This window comes from Haemaphysalis longicornis, unplaced genomic scaffold (assembly GCF_048455015.1).
Source record: "Haemaphysalis longicornis isolate Haplotype H1 unplaced genomic scaffold, Haemaphysalis longicornis Haplotype H1 scaffold_2, whole genome shotgun sequence".
Lineage (NCBI taxonomy): Eukaryota > Metazoa > Arthropoda > Arachnida > Ixodida > Ixodidae > Haemaphysalis > Haemaphysalis longicornis.
This window is the reverse complement of record NW_027526295.1, coordinates 255,605,960-255,632,863: the sequence shown is the minus strand read 5'-3', so window position 1 is coordinate 255,632,863 and position 26,904 is coordinate 255,605,960. Positions and strand designations below refer to the sequence as shown.

The window sequence follows — 26,904 nt, the reverse complement described above, 5'->3', positions numbered from 1 at the left end:
TAAAGATGCGCGATGTTTTAGAGCCGTGACGCTGGTATGACGTGAATAATCTGAAAAGATGAAACGAACGGCACGATTTTGAAGGGATTCAATTTTGTCAACTAAGTATGCTTTGTCAGGGTCCCAAATGGCAGATGCGTACTCAATTTTAGGTCTGATGAGAGTTGTGTATGCAAGTTTGCGGAGGTTAGATGGAGCATGTTTTAGTCTGTGCTTTAAAAAACCCAATGAGCGGTTGGCGGATGCAAGAATGATGTCGATATGATGATTCCATGTCAGGTCACAGTGCAGGTTAAGTCCCAGGTACTTGTAGGTGTCTGCTAGCTCAACAGTTGTGTTATTTAAGGAATATAAAGTTTGAATGCGCGATGCGTGGTTTGTAAATGACATAAGTTTAGTTTTAGAATTATTCAACGACATTAACCAAGTGGAACACCAAGTAGATATAGAGTCAAGGTCAGTTTGGAGGGCCAGACGGTCAGTAGAGCAGGTTATTGTACGGTAAATAACACAGTCATCAGCAAACAGCCTGATCCTTGAAGAAACGCAATTAGGTAAGTCATTGATAAAAATTAGAAAAAGTAAAGGGCCCAGGACACTGCCTTGAGGAACACCAGAGTGTACTTGACCGAAAGAAGAATTAACGTTATTAGCAGATGTGAATTGAACCCTTGATGACAGAAAATCTTTTCAAGAAAGGCGTTCTTTTCAAGAAAGGCGAGTAATGTGAGCTTTCTCCCCTGAATAACTTACAGTTCGCATGTTTACTATCTGGTTTTGGAGCGGCAGATTTGGAGCGGCAGCCTAATTTTTGAAATACCAACAAAATCCAACGCACAGATAACGACCCCGAATTAGCCGAGGAAACAGAGTTGCTTTCGGTTAAGTCAAAACTTTCTCGCCGGATTACGACGGAGCTCTTTAGAGCTTTAAAGCAGGCCGAGTTTATTCGAGACGACCTGCAATCCAGCGTGTTACTCAAACGAGGATAAATCCTATTTTTTCTGCCTTTCAATGGAATTTACCGTCAGCTTTTCTGATTAAAATCTCCACAGCAGTGTGGTCTATTCTTTTCGAGCCTATTTACTTCAGAATTGTTATTTCATTAGGGAAATTTCATTATGCGCTTTATAATTAACAAAACTCGTGTATGGAAGCGTAAGGGTGCGTGCGTGCGTGCGTGCTTGCGTGCGAATGTGCGTGCTCCCCTCTATGCAAATCTCTATTCATTAGAGGCGTCACCTTGTTTGAGGAAAAAAATGATCCACGTAATCCGGACCCACATGAAAGAGATGTCTCCGAGAATGCACTCCGACACTGAAACAAAGTTTCGCGACATTCGCTCACCACTCTTACGTGACATCCCACAGCGACCTCTTCGACATAACCAAACTCTGAAAGGCATCAACATGCACCGCGAACAATTCATATACATAAAACGGAAAAGGTGTAAACCACGCATAATGTCTTGATGTTTAATCAAAGCAATCTGTCCTTATGTAGATATATGCAGACGCAGCAGCATACGTGGACCGTCTTCTTGTTAGTATGGAAATACTTTTACGCCTATTCGTCTATGTGCAAATGACCGTAGGCCCAGACCTTGCTTGCGTCTCCACAAAACCCTTGAGCATGTATAATGCGAATGCACGCATAATCAACAGGCGGATATGTAATTATGTAATGTTAAAACTACTGTTTCTTACGTATGCGACGCGACCTAGACTTCTGCTTTTCTAATGGAAGGGAAAAGCGAAACCGCCCATCTTTTCGAGATTTCGGCCTACGTTAAGGCCCAGGAGGTCAAACTTAATCCAGAGTCGTCCACTACGGCACGCCTCATCATCTGTGTAGCGTCGGCGCGTTAAACCTCATAATCAATTAGGCGACCTTAACTTCTGAAGGTTTCTCTGAAATTTATGGCGTAGAGAGGGGAAAAAAATATTGCGACCAATGCAAAAATATACGGCCCCACGTTTCGTGGCGTTACTGAATGGGTAGTGCGAACTCGTTAGTGACGCGAGGAAACCTTAGGACGAGAACACAACATGCAGTGAATACAGCAACTTACTGAACGGAGAAGTTGAACTGAACACAGAAGTGAACACAGCAGTCCGGAGAACACGGAAGTTTCCAAGTTGCAATGGTCGGCGCCCCGCTTTCCGCCACACTGATGCGACGGGTTTGCCGCACAATTGAACAAGATTTTGTAGCACTGGACCGCTGTTACAAAGCATCCCTGAACGAAACTGAAGACACATGTGCGACCATTTGAGTATCCAGCGAAGGGAGATAACGAACCTACGGTAGTCAGCGCTGACGACAGTTAACGACGTTACCCGATGAATAGGAACTTAGGGAGAGCACACCACAAAGCCACATCGTGCGATGATTTCACGTATTGTTTACTATGTTTAGCATGGTGCGATTTATATCGCTGAATGGCTGCATATGAACCTGAACACGTGAAGTTGGAAAGCTAGGATAAACGCTTTGTTAAAGAGCATGTTCATTTACGGTAGAAGAATATTTCGCGTGGGACGTATGCGCACGTACCAACCATCACAGGCTAGTGCGCCAGTGCTTAGACCTCTTTTGACAGTTATGTTTACGGATGCTTCTCAGTGAAGCATTCTATTGGTCCTGGTAAGCTCGTTAGCTGCGTCAATGCTACACTGCAGATGTTTGCCAAGTAGAGTCTCAAAAGCACTCGCGTTTCTTTGTTTGAACGTTTCGTGAGTTTCCTTGTGCAGGCAAGAAATAGGAACCTTCAATAATACAGTGATTCTCGCCTCAGGGCTCAACCGTTTAGTCTGTACTTTTGAGGTTTCAAAATTATTAGAAGATTATAATTAGCTGATCTTTAGGAATGCGTTATTATCGCAGTTCTCTCCCTCTGGAATTGAAATATCGGCCCGGCGCGCATGCTTTGCTCCGGCTTCAGAAACCCCCAACTCCGCGTTTCTCCCTCGCCGTAAGACTCCATCTGCGTTCCGTGCCAACCATGTTTTGCCTTCTTTCGTTCTTGGTGGTCGCCTTTGCTCTTTCAGCGTCGTCAATAGCTGCCTGTCACTCATTTCGTTGTAGTCTCGGCATCATGCCCTGCCATCGTTCCCATTCCATCCTGTTGTCCCTCCTACTAGGCTATACACTCGCTTCACACTCTATTTTAAACTACGCGTCAATGAGTAAAAGTGGCGACGCGACGCGTCCTAACATCACCGCGAAGGCAGCGCTGCCTTTGCCGTTGCCTCGGCTAGACGTCACCCCTCCCTGCGCACAGCTGATTGGTCATCGCTGTAACGCAACTTGCCTCTGCATAAAACGCGCTCCGCTGCCTTCCTCCTCTCCCCGCTCCCCACAGGTCTGTTTTCGCTGAACGACGGCGATCACTTTCTATCGACATTGGAGTTTCTAACGCGAAAACAAATGTTGCCCAAAGTTAAACAAAAGATTAAGGGAAGAACAAGAGCTCCAAATCGCTGCCAAGTCCTTGTGCTTCCTTTCCTCTTAGGTGTATCGTACATCAATACTGGTAGTTTCAGGGTTTACTGTCATGAACGGTTATGGAAACAAAGTGTCCACAGGGGCGTGCTTGAATGATCTTTGAACATCCCATCTCCGGGCACGTTTTAGGGCGAACTTTTGCTTCAACGCGTAATTTAAAACTGACAGGGAGAATACACAAAAAGAAAAAGAAATAGCGTTCCTACAAAGAAGCGAGCGCCGCGGTAATGGCGTGTGCAACCACCGAGGCGAAGGTTAAAGATCGGCGGAAGTCGTGCGGAAGAGGAGAGCCTGGCTCTGTCGGTGAGTGCAAATTCACGTCCTTCGGCCCGCAGTTTAGGATGAGTTGGGAAAACAGTCGAAGCCCACCTCATTCATTTTTACAAAACATGACCCTCGTCGAAACCTAGGAACTGCAACGTCAAAACCTAGGCATGGATACGAGATTTGAGTGCAAATAGGAGAGAGTTTTTGTTACGCAGTAGATGTGGCCGCACGTGCCAGCACAACTGGGGTGAGCGCAAATTCACGTCCTTACTGCCTTGCAAAGCGGCGGAGCGAGCGGAACTGGCTTCTTCATATCTTTATTCCTTCCTTGATTTTATTAGATGCAGAGCATCTGATTCACTCGCCTTGTCCCTCCGGCGTCGTCGTCGTCGGCGGCGGCGGCATTGTCCACCCCTCCCCCATTCTCCTCGCCGCGCCAGCTGCGCTCTCCGCCGCTCTCCGCCGCTCACCCCCTCTCCTCTCCGATAGCGAACACTCTCTGGCGACGGGCATTGGATTGGATTCGATGGGCTTGGCTTGGCTTGGCTTGGCTTGGATTGGATTGGATTGGATTTGGATTGGATTAAAGTGGATTGTGTTTTATTGTGTTGCGTCATAGCCGCGGCAGACGCGCTGGGGCCGGCGCATGTGCAGTACTCTCTCTTCCGCGGTTTCCTCTCCTTCGGGCGCGCTGCGCATATAAGCGGTGTGCCGTTCTCCGGCGAAGCAACATCCACGCTTGGCTCAAACACCTAGAGTCCACGCCGCTTTACAAGTACGCCAACGTCGTCATCGACTGGGACCGGCTTACGCAGTCCCCTCAACGTTATGCGCGCTATAAAACACGGTCCCTTCGCCGCTCCGCCTATGCGTCGCATCTACACAGGGGTTGGGTTCCAGCGAGGGGAGGTGGGAGTTTTTGCTTTGGCTCAACACACACCCCCTCCTAGTGCGTACACACCTAGCACGTACTTGTAACACACACAAAAAAAACATTACATATTATTATTTACTGCAGTTGTTACAACACCTCTGATAAGATCACTACATCGGCGTAGACTGCGTATTCTTGGCACGTTATGCGGTAGGAATTGGGGATACAGACGTGCGAGCGGCTGGCTTTGCTTCGTGCTTTATTACACACGCTCATCATTAGCAGTGCTTTTATTAAAACGTATTTGCGAGCTTCGGAATAAATACAAAATAGTCTTGTGCCTTCGGGTTATTTCGGTTTGTAGGAGCTGTCGGCGTCATTAGGCTCACAGATCTTCCCTGCAGTTGCTTCACGTCGGCGTAATGACTACTTGGTACGTGATAATGTCACGTTCGGATATACGATATTGCTGAGAGAATTTAGGGCTCAGCATTGCACTACAAGCGTTTCTTGCTGGGAGCTGCTCGGGTATTTTAGGGCACTCAGAATGTCAGGCGCAAAATCAGTCTGGCGTGAAACGTCTTCAAGCGTTCGTCGTGGAGAGGCGCATAATATAAAAGTAGTGCGCGACGTCCACTGTCGTACAGCGTGCCGCGCCGAGTGGTGACTGAGCCCCTACGACATCCTGCATCCAGGCTGTATTACTACGCGCTGAACCTCCTCGCAGTTTGTAAAGAATGGTAGCCTCCACTCAAGACAACCTCCTTTGCATGGCTGGCACAGTGGCGGTCGAATAGATAAGGAATTAACATGGAGTAATACCTGGAGTGCCTACTGCCCTTTGGCACCATCCCAACTGGCTGGTGAAATGACGCCTGTTCTGCCAACTGGTAGCTCCATTTGATTCCAACGGGAAACCGAATTCACTGAATCATGATGACGAATCCTTGCCAACACCCTAAGTGAGTTTATTACCTGGAAAGCATTGCTGAGGACGCTGAAAGACGCACTTGAAGTGGCTGAAGACCACTACAGCCTATATTTAAGCTGCTGAGATCCCCGTAAGGTTACAACGGCTGCCTCCTCAGCTAGTAGGGGTACGTCTCGTCAGAAGCATCTTACGCACGATTCGCTGACAGTGGAGTGGATACAACAGCCAAGTATGCTTGAAGATCGGTACTGGCAGAGAATGTGGGTGGTATATAGATGGAGGCTACTCTAATAAACCTCGCGGGGGATTTTCAAAATAATAAAAAAAAAGCGTTGGGCAGCAAAGGAGCCCGCCTTTTCTATTGTAATCCGTACGTCTTGAGGTAATATTCAATGGCAGTAAGCGTCGAAGGCTGGTCGTCTTAAAGGGATCTTTCAACTATTGCGCATTTAAAACCAACGAATGAGCATTTCTCTGCGCCCTTCCTCATTGAACTTGCTAAACATGAGCGGAGGACGATGTAACAAAGAATACTATATATCTATTATGCCCGCGATTGATGGGGCGACGAGGATTAGAAACACTCAAATCTGTGCAGAAATACACTTGTCTCCAGCGGCGCTCATTTCAGCGATGATTGAATAAAAGTGCAGAGAGACGCAACAGCCTTCAAGACCTTCCGGAGCTCCATGGAGCGTTACTGCTTTCTTGGTTCGTGCAGTATCGATTGCGACTTTTCCGGCCATCTCGCTCGAGTCACGAACGTGGACAGCGCTACTCTGCCCGATTGCTTCCTAATCACCCAAACGCCATCGGCTGTGGAACCTTTTCTGCACTCCCCCCTCCCCCTCCTCGTCCACCTACACACGAAAGCTAGCGATTTCGGAGTTTCTGCGCACCGGTCCTTTCCTCCTTGGCTTTGATTGCGCTCAAGAATAGGTCACCTTAGTACGTATGATCCTTACACCTTCCCTCGACGTTCGATGAAACATTAAGGGACTAACATTAAGGAAACGGTGCATATGAGATTTAGAAAAGCGAAAACGTCAATAGGGGGAAAATAAGGACAGTATGAAAAAAAAAAATACCCGCTCAATAGGGTCAATAAAATCGTGAGCGATAATGCAGCAGCACGCGCATAAATAAAAGGCGGGAGATGAACAAATTCGTGTTGGCCGCTTCCGGAAGGTATAAACAGGGCCATCACTTCTATTTATCGTAGTCCCTTTTGCCTCCGAGGGCAGGAGACAAGCGTTGAGAGAGAGACAGGGGGGAGAAAAAAGGCGAGTAGGGCAGATAGAAATGAAGGCGGGAGAAAGGAAGGTTCTGTGCTCTTGGGTGACGACCCGGGTGGGGGAGGGGGGAAACGGGGGAGCACGGACGACTGCGTGCAAGGTTTCAGTTCCCTCCCGTTACGTGCTTCCTTTTGAGACGCACGGATGCCGCCACCACAACTTGTACGGTCTGCTGGCACCGACTGCGCATGTATACGTGAGCGAGTGAACGTACCAGACCGTCTCCTACCGCTGGTGTTCCTGTCGCATCAGGCTCCAAGTTGGCGGATGACCCAGGGACTTGCTTCGGGCTTAGGTTGGAACCTTCGGTCTCTGCCTCGGTCGGGCACGGGGACCGCATTCCTAAACGGGGAAAGCACGCCGCTTAAATGCGCGACGTGCCTCCAGGCCAGGCGCTTTCAACGAGTTCAGCTTACTGAGCCGGTGAACTAAAGTTTGTGAGCGTCGCGGGAAGACAGAGAGCAGACGAGGCCGTTTGTGTAAACCGGAAAATTAAGGTGCGCGATGCTGAGGAGAAAGGATGGTGATTCTCAACTGGGAAACAGTCTCCTCTGGCGGGCACGCGCGTGGGATGCCTGTCATGTCGTAAAACCCGTGTAATGGGGACGAGCGAAATTTTGCATAAAATGGACAGTCTAAAACGAATGGCGAGTGGGAAAAAAAGAGAGGAGGTTAAACTGGGTCACGCAGCAGCGTTAGCCCGTTTTTCCCGCTCATAAAGGCCTCCAGGTCCCGGCGTGCCTTGGCGAGACGGGGGATAATGACACGAGGCGCACCGTATAGGCCCAAGGACAGCCTGCAGAATACTTGCTCTTCGGCCCGAGGCGGTCTTCCCTTGTGTGCGTATATGCTCGGGGCTGTTCTCAACGTTGTTTTGAAGAAGAAAAATCAAACTGCGCTCCTCCCTAAATTAATGGCCGTGTTTTCCGACAGCGTTAGGCGTATACTCCGTCACTCTCAGAACAAAACGAAAGGGCCGCATATAAGCGGCCCGTTACTCGACTAAGGAAAAAAAAACACTGTTTGCGACAAGGCGTTTCACGTTAAGCACAATGAATGTGCAGAACTACACTTCATCTACCTTTTATGATCGAAGGAGGTTTAACTTTCCAATTAATTGCAGCTTTTTAAGGATTTTACTGCGGAGAGATTAGCTCGTGAATATAACTTTTTGCTTGCCCCTATGAGACGTGGGCTAGTGTTTTTTGCAAGATCAAGACTTTTTTTACGTTTGATCTCGCCACACTGTGACGAAAGTTGACAAGAGGCTGTGAATGAGCAAATTTATTGACTTTCATCGGGGCAGCTACTTTGGAAGGAAGGAAGGATGGATAAGGAAGGCAGGAAAGTTAACCTGACTAGAGCCCAGTTTGCTATCCTGCACGTGGGAAAAGAAAAATAGGCAAGAAAGAGAAAGAGAGCTACTTAAACTTTACCTCTGCTGTACTCCAAATAACTGCTAGCTCCGACCACAATTTAATATATTAGCAGGCCACATATAAAAGCCAGGATAGATTATTCGTTATGCATCACTTCAATGGGCATTCGGAGGTGTTTACTTTCGGTTGTTCATATAAGTTCATACGAGCTCTAAAACAAGGGAAAGAATTTCTAGGCTGCGTGTGAGGCGAAGAGCTGAATTCTCGTTGCAGCTTGTTGCTTTCGAGTTTGTCGAAAGAAAACTTACTTCTTTGTATTATTTTAGAAATTGGCGGGTAAATCGTGTGTCCTCTAAATGAACTCTACTGAGTTTACGCATACGGGGGCCGTTAGAATTATCTGAGCGGTTAAAAGCGGCTCGCAGACATCTTCAACCATAAGAAAGGACATCCCGAGAGAATATACGCTGCTATAAATATGAGAAGACTGGTTTACGAAAAGTAAACCCCGACTGGAAGTCGGGGTTTACGTTCTTCTGTATATATTAACATACCTTCATTAATGCGTCTATTCTTGAAACTTTATCTACTTTATCTTTGCGCACTGCACCTTTCCCCGCAATCTGAGTCGCATACTTTTTAATTTATTAATTTTCGAGCCGCTCCCAGCGTCTTGAGCTGCGGTTCGTTCCACTAGAAGCGTAAGAACCGTTTTATTCGTACGTTCTCGAATCGACGGTGTTCCCTAGGCCTCCCTAAGCTCCTGTACGCGGGGAGGCCAACCGGAAGCCGCGTAATGGGAACACGGAAGGTGCGTGGGTAATTAGACGGCCGCCGTGTAATCAGGGAAGGGGGCAAGAACCGAGGACTGGGTCACTTGACACGGGGGTGGACACTGCGGTGCTGTCTGTGCGTGTCCGCGGAGGGGTGCTGCTCTCGGGAACGGTGCGTGTAATGAGGGCATCGAACCCTGCGGAGCATGACGACCTGGGGTCGTCAACCCCTTTCGCCACCGCACTTCGCTGGTGCCGGGGCAGTTTACGAGGCTGGTTCCCGCAGAGCATGTTGCAGTCGGCGGCATGTCGCCGTCACACACGAGCGCCGACGCATGCGACCGCGACGCCCGGACGATGCGACGGGGCCGTGACGCGGGCCGCGCTTTTGTTTTTCCCCAACAGTGGCGCCACCCGTCCATTTAGGGAGCTTCCCTGTCCCGCTCTGCTTCCCCTAGAGTTCCATGCTCGGCACACTGGAAGGGAATCTGCCGCTGTGGTAGCGTGCCACCGTGGGAACCACACCATACCAGCTAACGCGAGCGACATGAACCTTTAAGAAACAAGTTTGAGCTATTCATTTTTTCAAGAGACTCGTAAGAACAAGGAAAACTATTTCAGATGGTGTTTTTTATGCCTTACGGCAAGGGAAGAGCGATAAAGGTTTGTCATTTTCCTCGTACACTAATCTGCCACTGTTTATTACAAGAAGCAGTACTCCTCCTCCTCAATTAGGCGAGGTGTGGTGTTGCCCACTATCTCGGCTCTTATTAGTACCAGGATTATACGCCACGTTCACCTCGTACCGTTAGTTATGATTCACTCGTGGAGATGACGACGCGCTGTGATGCACATAAGGAGAACAGCCAGCTTGGATATGGGAACATGTCATACACAGCTACAAAGAAAAAAACTCAAAGACGATCGCGTGAACATAGCTTGATATTCCAGAATATATGCGCGGTCCTGCGCCCTTTTTATCACTAATTTTTCGTGAAATAATATGATGTTATCATAAATTGTCGTTTGACTGCTATGCTGTAATATTTTGCCCTGCTGGTAATATTTGTAATATTTCTAATATTTTGTAATATTTGTAATATTTGTAATATTTGTAATATTTTGCTTAGCCTTCACAGCAGCATAAACGTACTTTTTGTGGAGCACGCTTTAAACGCAAGCACCGATGGTGGTGATATATGGATATGATTAAAGCTCGCATCTTCTCTATTATAGCCAATCGAATGAAAGAGACTGAAACTCCGGGCAGGACGCAGAACGCACCGCTACGAGCAGGAGCAACATCCGAGCTCTGGGAAACGTGGGTGCGCGGTGCTTCCGAATAATCAAGCTCGCCAAGGCGGGTTGTTCAAACTGCGCATTTGCCGCTCGTTTTCATCGACGAGCCACATTGGCGCCAGAGAATGGACCACAGGGGGGTCGACTTAACTGAAGCGAGAATCATTGTCTGAAACGCTTGCGACTATGTACAAAGTTTGGTAAAGTTAAACGCGTGCGTATGACAGAAATCGTGGCCCGAAGGACGCGTGTAGCCGTATTGCATTTCTCCACAGTGTGACGTGATGAATATATTGCGCAGCTGCCGCGAGCAGTAACCGCAGCCTTTTTATTGTCTGCTTTCATATCGCACCAAAAAGAACGAACCTCTCCTCTAGAAGTAACGCCCTTCTGGGCATGATGAAACTTTTTTTTTCCTTGTCAAGATCTATGCGGCCGTGCCATTGTCCGCAAGGGTGAAGCATGTCTATAACAAGCGAAAGAAAAGAAATGGTAGGGAACTTACACTCCACAGCTTTTGTGTTTCAAACACTCAGTTCTGGGAAATGATCCTTGACTTTTCAACTTTTCATCGGCAGGTGGGGTTCTGTTATAGATGGAACAATGCAAAAACTTCGACGGACGCTAAGAGACGCAATCGTATCTTCCAAATACAGGGAAGGGGCAGAATGAGAGCAGAAAACACGCGGAAAATCGGCTAGCGATAGCGTATAGAAACTCGACTGTTACCGCTACCGCTTGCACCTAGACACAAAGCTCCAATTAAAGAAACTGACGCGCGAGATGCTTTACCTTCATCGTACGGACAAATGTAAATTAATCTTCCTCGTGATCTGCCATCCCGTAACGGTTACTCGCCGCGAACGCTTATCCGCTTCCAGATATAAACCCGCAAATCGGTGCGTGGAATGGTGCACGGACTGTTGTACAACGAACCGGCGTCCTCAAGCTCGTTACACTTTCCAATTTCCCGCGCTAGCTGCTGCTGGCATCCCTACTCGGCTGATGAGTTCGCATAGCTTCGAATGTAATAAAGCTTCAAACGTTTCTCCAAAGAAGAGAAAGGGGAGTACTCCCGAGTGATTACGAAAAGACGCACGTGCCGTGCTTCTCACTACAGGTTCGCGCCACACTCCCGAAAGCAATTGCGGGAATGCGATGCAGTTGCGGGATATAAGGGAGCTCTCGTGCGGCACGCGGACAAACACCCAGAAGGCGGAAAGGCCTGTCAGAAGCAACAATTCCTCTTCCGTTCACCTAAGTCATACAGCCCTGCGTTGAGATATCAGTGACGTTTTGTAATTGCGGCTGCTGAAGCAGCATGCAATGCGGGGGTAGTGGTGTCATTTACGTTATGGTACAGCTAGAACATACCAAGGATCTTTCGTATTCGACAGGAAGGCGTCCATTGTAGGCAGCCCAAGAGGCGAAATACCCAACCGGAAGCCCCAAAGACGGCCCCGGTGATCCGTCTATCCGCTGATAGTTCTAACACGTCCAAAGATACGCCTTCCCGTGAAGCGTTTATCCTGGATGCGGTTTATTTTATGGCGCCTTTTCGCTTCCAGTGCTGGTATGCTTCATGCGCTGAAAAGAAGGGGGGGTGTGGTGGTGAGGGGGTGACTGGAGAGCGGATTTTTTAGAATGCGATGCCATCCAGAGGGCACAGTTGAGAGGCGAAGAGATCGTTAATTTCTAATAAAATCGGAAGTAGTGTTGGTGCAAACTTTCAACCGCTCTGGGAATTTGTAATCACCGCTAAAAAGCGCAAAGGCAGGCTGACATTCGGGTGTGTATTACAATTCTACGTGTGTTGAATGTCGGCTAACACTATTGTACATTTAAGGGTTAATTGCTCGTTGCGTCCAGAATTTAGAAAAAGAGGAAAAAAAGACAGCGACCATTTCTGAAGAAAAGTTAATGACTTAGCGATTGCCAGGTGTGGGACGTACTTAACGAACCTAAAACAATGCCTGTTTTGCCATGGTGTTTTGTTTTCCCTTTCCCTTACAGTAGCATGATTTTTGAAGGGACGCTGAGGGGTGAATTTGTAGAGCTTTATTTTGAGCTGTACCACAGCCGTAGTTTTATTTATAAAACTCGGGGGAAACGGGGACTCCAGTGTCTTTCACGTCCTGCTCTTTAACGACCGCAATGTCGTCATGGTTCTTAAAGACTGTGTGACGCTATCTCATGAGTGTCAATTTTATTGCTACACAGTTTTCAGTTACTACTGCCTTCATCTTTCGCATACCGCGCAAATTCTGCGAAATATAAGCACTCAAAATTTGTTCATTTTCACCCCTGCGAACACGCACGCGTTTCGCTAACGCGGCACAAAATCATGACACGGTGATGAGAAGGGCGGGGGATTTTGACACGACAGCGAGAAAAGCGCGCGAGCGTAGGATAACACTCTTTAGTCGTCGAGCTGACGGCGTGATTAAACGCTGTTGACGACAGCAGTTCCTCAGCATCCCTTTTGAAACGTGTTCTGGTTGACGCCGGCCCCGTTTGTACATGACTTTGTCATGAAACATTTAGGTCATGTCGCGCACCTCTGCTCAGGTATCAACTGTCGCTCGTCTTCCCTGGAAAGGCCGGTGGAGCTTTTCGGCTGATCGCAGTTCATTCAGCATTCCATTACTCCAGTGTTCCTTAGTGTTGAGAAAAGTAGCTTCGCTCAGCTCTTATTTAAATGGAGTATGCTTTGTACGCAGTCTGAATTTCGGGAGATGGTTCGATTAGGTACCAGACGCATGTAAGCTATCAGCTGGAAGTATGTGGGCAGCACCTTTTGGTGACGGATTGCACAAAGGGTATTGAGCGTTCTTCAAAGAGTTTTTGGCAGTGTTTGTGTTCAAGGTGAATGTTCGTTATTGGTAAAATATAAGTTTCCAAAAAAGGTTTTACTATGTTTCTAAACGTTCTGCATTTGGGAAGGAAGTGCTATGGATTAATTATGCTTTGTCTCTCTAATTTTGTTGCATCAGAAGAATGCTCCGCACTACTTACAGCTGATGCCCTCTGTCTCATTGCTTGATGAACGTGGTACTACCTGCTGTGGTGAGAGAGAAAATTTAGGACTGTCTACGAAATCATCTAAAACGTAGCCACACTAAAACGCATGATCTATCCGCCACGACATTCTCCCAAACTTCTTTAGAGCAGATTGGCTCATTAAACTGCAGTAATCAATTATCGATGGCGATCGACGCGAAATTATTTCTCAACCTGGCAATGTCGTAATGGCTTGAGTTCACTGCACGCACAAACACAACGTGTGCTTGTCGGCGCGTTGCTCTTTTTAGGTGCTCACTAATGACCCTCCAGGCTATCCGTAATTAGCCGAGTTTACACCGACGGCATGACATCCCCTTCGGGGTGCACGAAGTTCTCGGGGCTAGCCGACTCCCTTCCCGCTGCACACACAGCCAGTTCGTTGTTTTCCTACTTCAGGCCTTACCGACAGTACGCGTGTGGTGGTTCTTGTTTTGTAATCACGCAAAGTGCGGTTTCCGTGGTCTTCACGTTACTGGGGCCTGTGTTGACCTCGTTGGTGGTAGCCTGGAGGGAAACGAAGAACTGATGCAGTTACATTTCTTTCTCCTCTCGGCTTGTTCTTAGACGCCCTTTCCCTCATTTTCGGTATTTATATTCTTCCTTTCTGGTCGACTCACCTCTCTCGGGCTCCTACGAACACTGCTCTGATTTATTTACATGCTTTTCCTGTACAGTTTTCCTTCCTTCCTTCCTTCCTTCCTTCCTTCCTTCCTTCCTTCCTTCCTTCCTTCCTTCCTTCTTTCCTTCCTTCCTTCCTTCCTTCTTTCCTTCCTTCCTTCCTTCCTTCCTTCCTTCCTTCCTTCCTTCCTTCTTTCCTTCCTTCCTTCCTTCCTTCCTTCCTTCCTTCCTTCCTTCCTTCTTTCCTTCCTTCCTTCCTTCCTTCCTTCTTTCCTTCCTTCCTTCCTTCCTTCCTTCCTTCCTTCCTTCCTTCCTTCCTTCCTTCCTTCCTTCCTTCTTTCCTTCCTTCTTTCCTTCCTTCCTTCCTTCCTTCCTTCCTCTGTCCTTTCTCCCTCCCTCCATCTTCTCCCTTCCTTCCTTCCTTTCTTCCTTTTCTTTCCTTGCTTACTTTTTTGCGTCACTCACTCACTCACTCACTCACTCACTCACTCACTCACTCACTCACTCACTCACTCACTCACTCACTCTACGTTGTGGTGATTGCAATATTCAAGTGAACCCCTTTTGGCTAGCTTTCCCACCCAAAATGTTGTTACGCAAGACGGCTCGCGACTGGAGCGGTCGGTACGCAGCGAGTCGCACACAGCGGATCATCCAATATGATAAATTGGCCAGTTCTGGAGATAACCGGCAGCTGTTAGAGACAGAAATAAACCTAGAATTGTCGTGAACGTTTGGACGCAGGAGCGGTTTGCCCCGAAAAATGGTACGACTACCGAGCATTGCAGAAGACACATACAGTAAAGCAGTAGTGGTTGCTCGCCTGTAGTTCACCTAGGTAAACTCGAGCAGTTTTTGTTGTACGTGCGCCTCCGGGAAGCGCAGTAAGCGCTGCACATTTGGACTGTCCTTTGGAGATACCAACGAGATAGCTAGTTTTATTGCACGTGTAAACAAAACAGTCGCAGGTTCCTTCTAGCGTAACAGTTTTGAATTTATTATGGCATTTAGCGGGCCGTTTGAGGAACCAAGCTAGAGCTGGGTGAGAAAATACCTAATTCAAGTACCACAAGGGTTACATCTTTTTGAAGACCAGATATTAAGAAATTTAGATTTAGACAATTCCCCAAAACACGCCCTGGAAGCAAACGCACTGCATATTTCTATTCTTGAGGGAGTTCTTTCTTTTATTTGATGTTTTTGCTTCCTCCTCCTGCAAATTCAAATTTTAAACGCTTGCACAGCACTCGAAGACTCTGAAATAGAAGTAAGTATTAAGCCGAAACTAAGTCAAAAGAACAATATAAAGAAACGGCCGGTGAAATAAGCCGGTGGGCATATTCTTAGCGCAACCCCTAAGGCGAGGCCGAAAACGGCCACACGGGGAAGAAAATGAAGGAGAACGGAGTGTCGAAAAAGCGAAAAAAAGGCGAGGCGCCGAAAAAGCGCGGGCGGAAACGGGTGCAGCGACCGACCAGGTCACGAAAGGATCCCTTATTTAGCAGGTCGGCTGTACGCAGATGGCCGTTGTCTCCGATGGATTCGCTCTATTTGCGGCCCGCTAGCAGCGCCGCACGCACCAGACCAGGAAGAGGAGGAGGCAAAAGGAGTAGGGGGGCGCCCTCTCTCAATCCCTGCACTCGCAGCTGCCCCTCCGAAATAAAAACAGGCCTTTGAACTGCGTAACGAACTTAAGCGGGATTACGCCCTTCGTGGATTCCGACGTCGACGAGGGCTTGTGTGAAGTCGAAGGCTGAGGTCAGCGAAACAAACAAAAACGTGCGAAAGAGGTGAACGTCGGCACAGTGCAGCTCTTCCCGCGGAGTAAACATGAGTCGGAGGTGTGCGTGGCCAGAGGGACTTGAACACGCCACCGCTTCCCCGTTCCCACCTCCTTCGTTCCTCTTCCCTTCGTCAAGAGTGTGGGGACCCGCGAAGACGGGGCTAAATATAGCAACACGCTCGTCCCACCTCCCACCAGAGCTAGGAATGGAAAGTTATTGAGCGGAATGCGGAGGTTGCACGCTTATCGACGTCGACCGGACGGGATGGAGAGGGACGAACGCACCGCGTGTTTTCATTTCGGGGAGAAGATTCCGCTGCAGCGTCAGCTGAACGCGTGTGGTTGTATATCGTGCCCACTTTTCAATTCGCGTGCTCCGTCGATTCCCTAAAACTCTTTCTCTCTCTCCGACGTTGTCGTAACGGGAAGAGGAAAGTCGGAACGGTTCAGGTACTTACCGATTACAATGTTTCTTTCTTTCTTTTTTTTTTTTTGAGGGGGGAGGATATAAAAATGCGCAGCGATTTCTTTTAATGAGTGTTCCGTTTTGAGCTTTCTCCAACTTTTTCTTAGTGTGTAAGTTTTTCATAAGAAACATGTCCAAGTTTAGGAAGCAAAAAAAAAGAACAGTATCTGGCATGTTTCTCCAATAATTAGATCGGGGTATTGATACTGAGGGTTATTAACGTGAAACACTTCTGAGGCAATATTGCACAGGGAATGCCTAAATTTTTTAATTTGTCAATTATTCCGCAGTTAATTCCCGTACACTGAATTTGTACCTTCTGCGATCAATCCGAACGCCATCTGTGCGTCTACATAAGTTTACTACACCGCCGTGGGCCAATTTAAGGCTAGAACGTGCAAAAAACTACGGACGACCATGGGAGTTATTCGCAAGAAGTCTCAATAAAAATACGCGAGAAACTCGATTTGGTTACGTGGGGACCAGCAGTTTGTCCTCCGGCATAATTCATAAGGAGTATGTTTTGATTAGCTCTATTCTTTGTAATTGATGCGGCATTCTCGGCTGATTAGAAAAATCAACTAATTAATCAATACAGAAAATGCTCGTCCAGTTAAGGAATAGTTAGATTATGCTAAGTTAAAATTTGTTAAATCACTCACGTTTCCATCCTCATACGTATGCACCTAACCACCGGAGTTCGGTCGCCATGTGGTTTCCCTGATTTCATCTTCATATGGACCCTAACGTTACTGCTCACACTTTATTCCTCTTGCGTGACCTAATGGTAGGAGCGCATTTGCGTGTTTTCAACGTGTATTTATGTTCTGATCTGTACTCGTCGTGCCTAGACTCCACACCTACAGGTAAAAGGAACACGTTTTTTTCTTTTTGCAAATTGCAATATCACTGCCGAAATATACTGTTAGGGAGCGCGCTCGGTCCCTTCCTCCTCCCCGATTCCCATTACCCTAGAAACTGCAGTGTGCCCGCAGATACTCGAGACCGTCGCAACTACAGCGCCGTTATGGTTAGGTTGAACGAAACTCAAACAACCCATTTCTAACGAGAAAACAGTTATGCAAAACCATACGATACAAAGCTATACAAAACCACCAACCATGTTCGTTTCCGACGAGAAAAAACGAAAACAGAAACAACCACCTTGTTTTCTGTTTTTGAGCCCGTCCGCCCTGTTCCGCTTTATGCCCTACCTGCGTGCACTTTTGCGTTTAGCAGTGTGTCCTGGTCGCTGAGTAGTCCTCGCTTCGTGTCTCGTTAGTATGAAATATAGAGCAGCTCGCATTTCACGGCACACGCGTGCATCACGTCGTAAGTTTCTGTCGCATTATTGCTTACGGCCGTGAGCTCGCCGAGTGTACGAGGGGCAAAAATAGACCCCACAAAGGCTGGGAGGTAAATGGCCCTCTTTTTGGTATTTACGAACAATGGCACGGAAACGAACATATCATTTTTCTGGAACCTTGCTTTAAGACCACTGTATGGCTCTCAACAGAAGACGGCGGAGCGCTGCAGCCACAGGCGCGGATTGCGGGAAAAAATAGGTAATGCTTTACCAAACCTGCTGCTCTTTACAACAGGGATTACCACATATGCATTTAGTTTTGTTTACTTTTGCACTGCAATGTGGTTCTGGCATAGGCCATAAATTCTGGCGAGTAGCCGTGGGCTTCAGGGGTATACCTGAACACTAGCATTTGTTTCGGCCTCTTTCTCACCTTGGCTCGATATAAGTTCCTTACGCCACTGCATGTTTTGTTTGAACTCATATCTCATCAAAAGACCTTTAAAAAATGTTAAACATAGAAACATTCATACTCGATGAGTCTTAGCATAAGTGGGTAATGGGACACGAATAACTTCTGAATTCGCTTTAAAGTCCCAGTGTCTCGACCTAGACATCCCGCGCAATTCCCGTCTTTTGCGATACGCTTTAAAACTGTGTGAAGCCCCAAAAGAAAAAAGAAAACCTTAGTTTCGAAGTAAGGAAATTACGCTGACAAATATTGACCGTATATATGCCCGAAATAGATTCTGCGGCACTTTCTTTGTTTGTAGCCGATTAATTTATATCCAGCACAGTTCTGCTAGAGAAACTAAAAGTTTTTTTTTTTAACATGCATGACTTGTTCCTGGGAGCGGAGCATCAAGGGACATATTCATATTATCTTTATATCATCACTTGAAGGCGAGAATATACAGAACTGTGGTGGGCTGTATGCCTACTATTCTAGCGTCGTCGGGTCCCGCTTAGACGTCACGCAAGCGTGTGCGCCGGGGCCAGCGAAACCGTCTGCAGTGCAGCAGCCGAGTCATCGTCGCCTCTGCTAACAAAGAGCCGGCTCGGAAAAGAAAGGCCGGCGTATGCCGGGGTGCTTTGTCATAATATCGAGCTCCCCAGGGCCCACCACCTGTTACGGACACTCCGTATACCGCGGACCTCCCACGCAGCTGCTTCTTTCGCCAACGCCATTCCGTCATGTATTCTGCCCGAGGCAGCAACCACTTTGCCCTGTCATCTGCTTGCGTCAACGACGCCCGCAGCAGACATTGCTTTTTGCAGGTCGTCTGCTAGCACCGACGGCAAGGCGCTTGTAAAACTCGCGGGAAATGACGTATGCCGTTTTTAGCAAAACGTCGCTTCCCTGTGTCTGTGTGTACACTTCAAAGTGTCGGCTGTGATTTGTTAGTGCGTGGCTCTAGGAGAAACTCTAACGCTCATCATGACGGTCACAGAATTAAGAGCGGAGCACCTAAGATATACACTGAGTCTTTACGGAGCCGTTAACAGAGACGCATAGCGAATGCCTGGATAATTGTGATAGAGGAAGGGAGGTGTGAATGTCGCTATTGAGAGGCCATCTTTCACGTCGAAAGGAGTTGCTGCCAGGCGATTTGTTTCCACGGGCCACTGCTCCCGGAGAACGACGCAGGGATAACTTTTCGTCCGAATAGGGCAGGCGCAGGGCCGTGCGAGTGCGCAGACATCGTCACGTGAATGGCATCGTGCACCTGGAAGCCGCCCCAAGGGGCTTAAGCGAAAGCACAGATGGTCGGGTGACTTAGTCTGGTAAGTTCGCGGAGCTCCGCGCATCGAACGTTGTTCTCTGGTTTCCGATCTGCTGTAGACTAAATGCGTATTACATATATAGGTGGTGCGTATGGTAGTGCATATGCGTATTGAATTACGTATGAGATATGGCAGAATATACGGGCGTTGGGGATATGCAATACACTTCGAATGTGTATCAGACAATGTGAAGCTAGTATGACAGCTCTAGTAGTTAGCACAGATCAAAACGTTTCACTAGGGGGGATCAAAAACATAGTCGACATTGATTGCCTTGGCCTGTGCATTGTGTTTTTGTTTTTTACTGATCTGGTCTGTGCTCTGTTCGGCGTGTTTCGGTACCATAATTCAATATAGCTTCGGAGCTTCAGTGTAGCGTGTAGCAATACTTCGTAGATGTGCAGACGGAACACACCATTTATAAATAACGGCGGCAAATCTATTGTACCGGTTAAGAACACCTTGCCCTCTATCCCTCTCATGTGTTCTCTGAAAATCCGTATCCGGAACGACTATATCGCAATTACCGGGGTTCGTATCTGGCCTTGCTTATGAACCGAGTTATACGCAATAACCGACGGACAACTACCGCAAGGAGGCAGCGGCAGCTGCAGCCATGCGCCCACCGATCATGCACGTTATTTGGTCAGCAATAATGACCTAGTAACATTTTTTTGAAAGGCAGTAGCAGCTCACTGGTTGCTTTTCTGGCATCGCCGATCGCTCCTTGTGGCTTTATAAAAAAAAAAAAAAACCTCATTACCAGACATTTATTGTTAATCACTGGAAGACAATCTACGGAAGACCAAAGTTATGGCGTTTGTTATAAACGGCAGCTATCTCCTTGTAATGGCGTTTGTTATAAACGGCAGCTATCTCCTTGTACTTATCCAGGTGCATATTACAAGCCGGTCTTCGACTCCCGGCCGCGGCGGCCGCTTTTCTGATGGAGGCGAAAAGCGAAAACACCCACGTGTTCGAGATTTCGGCCCACGTTAAAGATCCCTTGGTAGTCAAAATTCATCCGGAGCCCTCCACGACGGCGCGCCTCATCGTCAGTGTAGCGTCGGCGCGTTAAACCCCACAATCAATCAATCAATCAATCAATCAATCAATCAATCAATCAATCAATCAATCAATCAATCAATCAATCAATCAATCAATCAATCAATCAATCAATCAATCAATTACAAGCCGCTGGCGAATTTCTGAATCGTACTTATTTCATGCGCGAAGGGCCGTGAAGAATGTCTCGCTCCCTCTTTGGATATATGGTTCCTGCATGCTTAATATGGCGAAAGCCTTGGATGTCTCATCAAACGCCGAAAGAACAGACGTCAGCGGCGCAAGACGAAGTGCACCAAAATGGCTGCCGCTGGGAGAAGATAAATAAAAACACATTAGGTTTTTATTTCTCTTTTTTTTTAAACGCATTTAAATCCTACTCTGGGAACCCGCGTTCCCAGAGTAGGATTTAAATGCGTTGCCAACCGCTCACTCAACATCTTTCCTGAGGGCGACAAGAATTTGCCTAGTACGTGCCGTGTGACAGGTCAACATGCCGCACGGCAGCGTACAGGCGCACGTGGAGAAGAGCCCGTGCAGTGGGGAACCTGCTGCCAGAATTGCGGCCAGTCTGCCCGCCGTCAAAAGACGAAGACGCCAGAGGGAAGAGATAGACGCTAACACGATGTAGAAGTTCAGAAGTGTTTGATAACCGCTTGTCTCTCCCGTCCAAAGCACGTGAGCAGACTTACGCTTCCGAGGAAATATTAATTCGCTTTAAAAGCAAAAGCCAATAATTTTCGCGTGTTAGTTCTTCGATCATTCTTGATTTAATTATAAGTCCGTACCCAATTTTATTGATGCGGCTGCCCTGATTAATTTTTCTGTTTACGCACGTCTGGTCTGTGCCCTTCGTGGGATCAAAATAGTATGCTGTTTTGCTCGCAGCTTCTTGCCGCCATAGGCAACTCTATTTTAATTTTGTCGTAATTGTCCGCTGAACTACTAAAAAAGCTGCCAAATCCATGCGTAGGCAACATTTTAGAAAGCACACTACGGTAGCAGAACTACTCGAGAGACTGTAATTTACGGCAAAAAGTTAACGGCCGTTTTGCAATTCCCATCCGAGCAAAGTTGCTTACTAATGGATGTCAAAAGTGTCTGTCTGACAGACATTGCATTTAAACTAGAAATTGACAAATTACACCATCTTCCCGTGGGGAACCCTGATGAGGATGCGAAGCATCATGGGGGTTCCGTGTGGTTCCATTGTGTTGCCGTTATGTTGAGTGATCTGGTGTTTAGTAGCGCCAGAGGGAATTCCGCGTCCGGGTCCACACCGGTGGCAAAGGCACGCAAGTTTTGTTGTGTTACGGTGAGTAGGCGGTGGTTCTCGAGGCGCCGAAACTCGTCCATCATGTTCTTGTCGATGTTGTCGTCTCTGTGGTAGAATCGGTAGTCTCCGTCAGCGTTGGTGAGGTAAAGGTTGTTGACGTTGGTGCACCGGCTGAGAGCAACGTACACGCCCTCCTCTTCACAGCTTTGTCTTCTTCTCCTTCTTTTTCTTCAGCAGTTCCCCTACGGGAAAATAACGACGGTCGTTGAACGCGAAGCTGTCTCGTGATGGATTCTTTGGTTGGCCAATCCCTAGAGGCATCATGCCACAATCATCATCAGAGGCGCTGCGGACGGGGCACGGACGCGGGACATCCCCCCGAGCAAGAGATGCTTCGCATCTAGAATTCACTATTGCCTAGAGTTGCTGCTTCTGCCTTTTGCTTTTCCATGCGACACTCCATCATCGTTTTTATAAGGTGTTACACTTGTAAGAGGCAGTGCGTTCTTAATTAGTACCATACCAATTAAGACTGTGTTCGCTTAAAACTAGCTTTCTGCTCAGCTCAGAGCACTATGTTTGCTTAAAACTCGCTTTCTGCTCAGCCCAGAACCACTGGAAAAATTTAGAACAGTTGAACCGTTAAAAGTAGCGTGGGGCCTTAAGTTCGAAGACTCGTATACTTCATAAATATGATTATTATCACTGCTCTATCAGGGGCGTGCAACGATAGGGGTACTAGAAAATATTAGTCGCTGGTGGTGATGTTTTGGATCAAGTACCGCCAGGTAAGTGGGGCATCCAAGGTGTTGAGATGCCGCGATAGTTCTGCATTAAATTAATTGCATTATATTGATTGACGTTCAGGGACCCCAGCGGAACGAACTAGCGTTCCCTGCCTAGTAATTTGTTTTCCGTTTTCACATCTTAACCATGTTACTGTCAAACTGGACAGCAACACAGAGATTCAATTCCTAGGCGTGTGAGCTAAAATCCCGTGATAGAAGACTTCACTTAAACGTTTTTTTCCCCCTGTTTGATGATGATAAACGGTCGCCGCCGTCGAGATCGCACTGACGCTTTGTACTATGTCGCACGGAGCTTTAGCCACTCCGGCGGGCATATTTCTCATTGTTTTGGAAACAGTGTGCGATGGTGTGTAACTCCTACCTGTCGCGAACGTTGCGCTCCATGGATCGGACATGCGTCGACACGTAGCTCACGTTGAAACAACTAACCAGACCACTAACAGAAAACGTTTGAGTAAAACGTTTCGTACGGGAATGACTGCAGATCAGATCTGAGAAACGTGTACTATTACTTGGTACAAACTAAAAAAGAGAATGCCTGTTTGCTAAACATGTGAAGGAACAAAATTGAGGGCCAATACATGGTTGTTTTTGCCTCTCTATACTGGTGATCCGTGTGGTTATGTAGAGCGTCATGGCAGGAGACAGGTCTGTCCTTTGGCACACTTTGCAGCTTCTCTAGGTTCAAGTTGCAGGTCGGAACTTCCCTAGATGTTTTATAATTGAGCTAATAAAAAGTCCCACTCAGTTTAAAGAAGTTGAAGTATGTTGTTTAGCCTTGCGACATGAAGAATTTCTTTCTTATCGCAGACACTACTTGATGCCTGTTTTGGCGTTTACTTCATTTTTCTTACAGTTTTATGTTTGTTGTCCCGCTGTGTCCTCGATAAATGAGGAACGCTTCGAATTACCCAGCGTCCAACATATTTCTTTCTTGTGTCCTTGCGAAACACGACGAAAAAACATGTTGCGTCAGCTGCGGGCGACCCAGGACTTCACGAAGCGAACCCCGGATAAGCGAGCGAACACAAGTGTTCGTGAAGGCGGAGTACAGTTACGCCCATCAAGATAAATTGCGTTTTTATTTATATCCCGTTCTGCGTCGCGTGCATTTTTTTAGAACTTTCGCAACCATTTTGGGCAAGAGGTTGTAAGGGCTTGAAGTTCCCAAATGCTGAGCGGACAGAGGGCTTTTGATTGGGCTTTTAAAATGAGAACGTGGAGTTGTTTCCTGCATGAAACCTGTTGCGCGTCGGTTACTCTAAAACCATATCGTACACTTCGCTCACTGCGACTAGACTGCGTTTCAGAATTTTTCCAACCGCACCAAATATTTGCTGAGACGTAGGTTGAATAGCACTGGTTGTGCTAGCAACAAAGAATAATAAAGGCATCCTTCGTTGCTTTTCCTTCCCGAAGCTTTCTTCTGCCTCCTATGAGCATTCACACAGCATATGATTTCTCCAAAAATCATTCGGGAATTCAGACGGCTTGCAGATAATCAATAAAACCCGGACACTTTATTTCTCTTCCCCAGAACGGCCGAAGAATAACCGGAAATTGGCTGGTGGGACGCCCTTGAGCAAGCGTTGTCTTCGCTGTCAATGCACTCTTGACAACCACGAGAGAGAGAGAGAGAGAGAGAGAGAGAGAGAGAGAGAGAGAGAGAGAGAGAGAGAGAGAGAGAGAGAGAGAGAGAGAGAGAGAGAGAGAGAGAGAGAGAGAGAGAGAGAGAGAGAGAAAGGAAGTATGTGTGTATGTGGGTGGGTGTCGCTTTGCTTGGTACCTAATGTGCTGAAAATGGGAGGGATGTTACGCACGCACCCGCATCTCTGCAAACACGCTCACTAGTACAAACGAAACCCACCTTTCCGCAAGTGCTGAGCCACCACTCATGTTTGGAAGAAAACGGAACTTGCTGTGGCTCAAACACACGGGGCGAGTAGCAGTAGGATTATTCCCTGTACTTGTTGTCCAGCCACCGCCACAGACGGAATTATAAGAAAATTCTCTCGCGTTTTACAGGGCTAAAGGGCCGGGCAGAAATAGACCTCGTGAGACTCCCTACGCCGTTAATTCGAACGCGAAATACCGTGATTGTCCGGGACAAATTTATAGCCACATTTTTGTTCATGTTCGTTGCAGGATGTCAGCTGGCGAAAGCTGCGTAGAATTGCGTGTTGAAGGGAATCGAGTTGATAAGCGATGACGCCATATTTTTAGGGACTACAACATGCGTTCAAACCGGATACATCATCAACGATATCAGCAATTCGCTGAAATTAGCTGTGCGTACTTACCAGTATGACTTTGCGGCCTACATCAGCAAATCGGTGGGGTGGATGGTGTCAGGGAAGTGGCACTTTAGAACGCACTTTCCTCGTTCCGTAATGTGCGCATACATTGCCCAGTAAAATTTCGAACAAGACCTACGCAATCTTGATATTAACCTGTTAAGATAATTATTCGCAGTTACCAAATCAATTCAGCGTTGGCTTATGGCCAGGCGGACGAGTAAAATTTCATCACCTTTGTAGATTTTTCGTGGTTAGAAATTGCAACACCAAAAAAAAAAAAGTATGTGGTGGCTGCTCTGTGTATACACTCATGCCCACGCACACGAAAACTAACCAATGGGGGAAGGAAAGGAGTCACTTTATTCAGGCCACCAGTTACTACATATTCAAATACCCCGTATGCACGCAAGTCCTAGCCCCCATTCGGCATTATGTTTTAAGTGCGAATGCACTTCTTAAGCGAGCCTGAATCGTCCGCCGCCGTAGTCCGCATAGCAACAGCTGCGGGTGCGCGCGCTCCTCGTCTTCCCTAGCAACGGGGGGAGATGGGCGCGCGCTACTCTCCTCCTCCTCTCTCCGCTCAGTGACTGCGGGTGTTGGGCGCCTCCTCTCCACTTCGGGCGGGAGAGCTCTCGCTCGCGTAGCGGGCGCTCCGCATTCCGACGCGTGAGGGCGCTCGTGTAGCCCTCGCCGTAACGGCGGGCGCTACTCTCCTCCTCCTCTCTCCGCTCAGTGACTGCGGGTGTTGGGCGCCTCCTCTCCACTACAAGATCACGATATCCACCGTAATCGCGCAATCCACAACCGTGCATTCGCACTTACACACTCTCCCCCTCGGGGAAGTGCGAGGGAATTTTTCTTCCACTTTGAGGCAACAAGTGCATAAAATATTTTCCTCGGGAAATCATTGTAATCTCACAGCCATGCGTCACCAGACGTCGCAATTTTACGTATCACCTTTTTATTCATACGTGTCGGCTATTTAAGACTGGACAGCCTTGTGATCTCGATCTAGGTTAAGCCATTTCGTAAATTAAAACAGGTGGTAACTTGGTTCAGTGACTGTTCCTGTGGTATTATTTCTGTAAAAAGAGCCCCACTCGGTCTAAAGGATTTTAAACACCGTCCACCTCTGAAGATTTCCATTATCTTCCCCCCTGAGTTTCTGAAAACTTCTCCTAAACTAACGCAGCTTACCTTATTATTTTTGAACTAAGTGAGGCAAAGAATATAATTTTCTCAGAGGGCCATCACCACCCATAGAAACTGCACATCGATTCACATCGATGTACATTGATTGAAATGCGCATTGCACATTGATTCAGTGTGCTAGCTTCTGAGAATCAATCCAGATTTTCAGTGGCATGAAGGGGCCCAAGTATCACATCAAGTAGTCCGGAAATTCGAATTAGGCGAGTTCCAATAACTGTGATTTAATTGCTTTACTCAATAATCCCCTGCCCCCTACGACAAAAAAGAGAGTTACCGGTTGCCTTACGACAATGTGGCTTAAATAAAACACTTAAAACTGAGGGCGTGGAACATACCTCTAACTTCCAGGCCGGCACACAGAGTGCATTGACAGGCCTTGTCGATTATCAGTCCCGGACCGTCAGCGGACTGCCCGGGGCGCGATCCGGCGCTCGATATTCTTATGTACTCCTTCTGGGCTCCCAGTCCGAGGGCAGTTCTCGGACTGTCCGCGGACTATCCAGGACTGGTTAATCGAGGATGTACAACATTGTCGGGGCGTCTTGTGGAGTTTGTATTGAAATAGATATGCGGTCTTTCATCGCCTTGTGTACACTTACCGGGAAAACACTTCGCTTGCCTTTATGCATCGTATCACGACACAAAAGCGCCTCATTTGTCTACTGAAAATAGGCCTATTTCCACTTCGTGTCTCACGCACCGCGCATTGGCGCTCCGCTCGGCTGCACGAAAGGATAGCAAACAAAATTTGGTGGAACAACGTCAGCTCCCCGGGACATAGTCTGCTATAGGACAACACCAATATTCTCATTCTTATTCTAAGCTACCCAGGATCCTGGTAGCAGGTAGATTAGCTTAGTTTGGATAGCCTGGTGCACCGCTGGGATACGAGGTCATAT

The 26,904-nt window shown here is 47.5% G+C and overlaps 1 protein-coding gene across 2 annotated transcripts in view; it reads left to right on the top strand.

The window, feature by feature from the left end:
* The window catches only part of Elk (Eag-like K[+] channel), a 394,257-nt gene that overhangs the window by 147,548 nt on the left and 219,805 nt on the right, over positions 1-26,904 (top strand). Inside the window, exon 1 of one of the 2 annotated variants that reach the window (XM_077700238.1) lies at positions 18,786-19,346. The exons of the other annotated variant lie outside the window; for it this stretch is intronic. The gene's annotated coding sequence lies outside the window, so the exon portion shown is untranslated. Of the gene's footprint in view, positions 1-18,785; positions 19,347-26,904 lie in introns of those variants that run through there. 2 annotated transcript variants of the gene reach the window in all.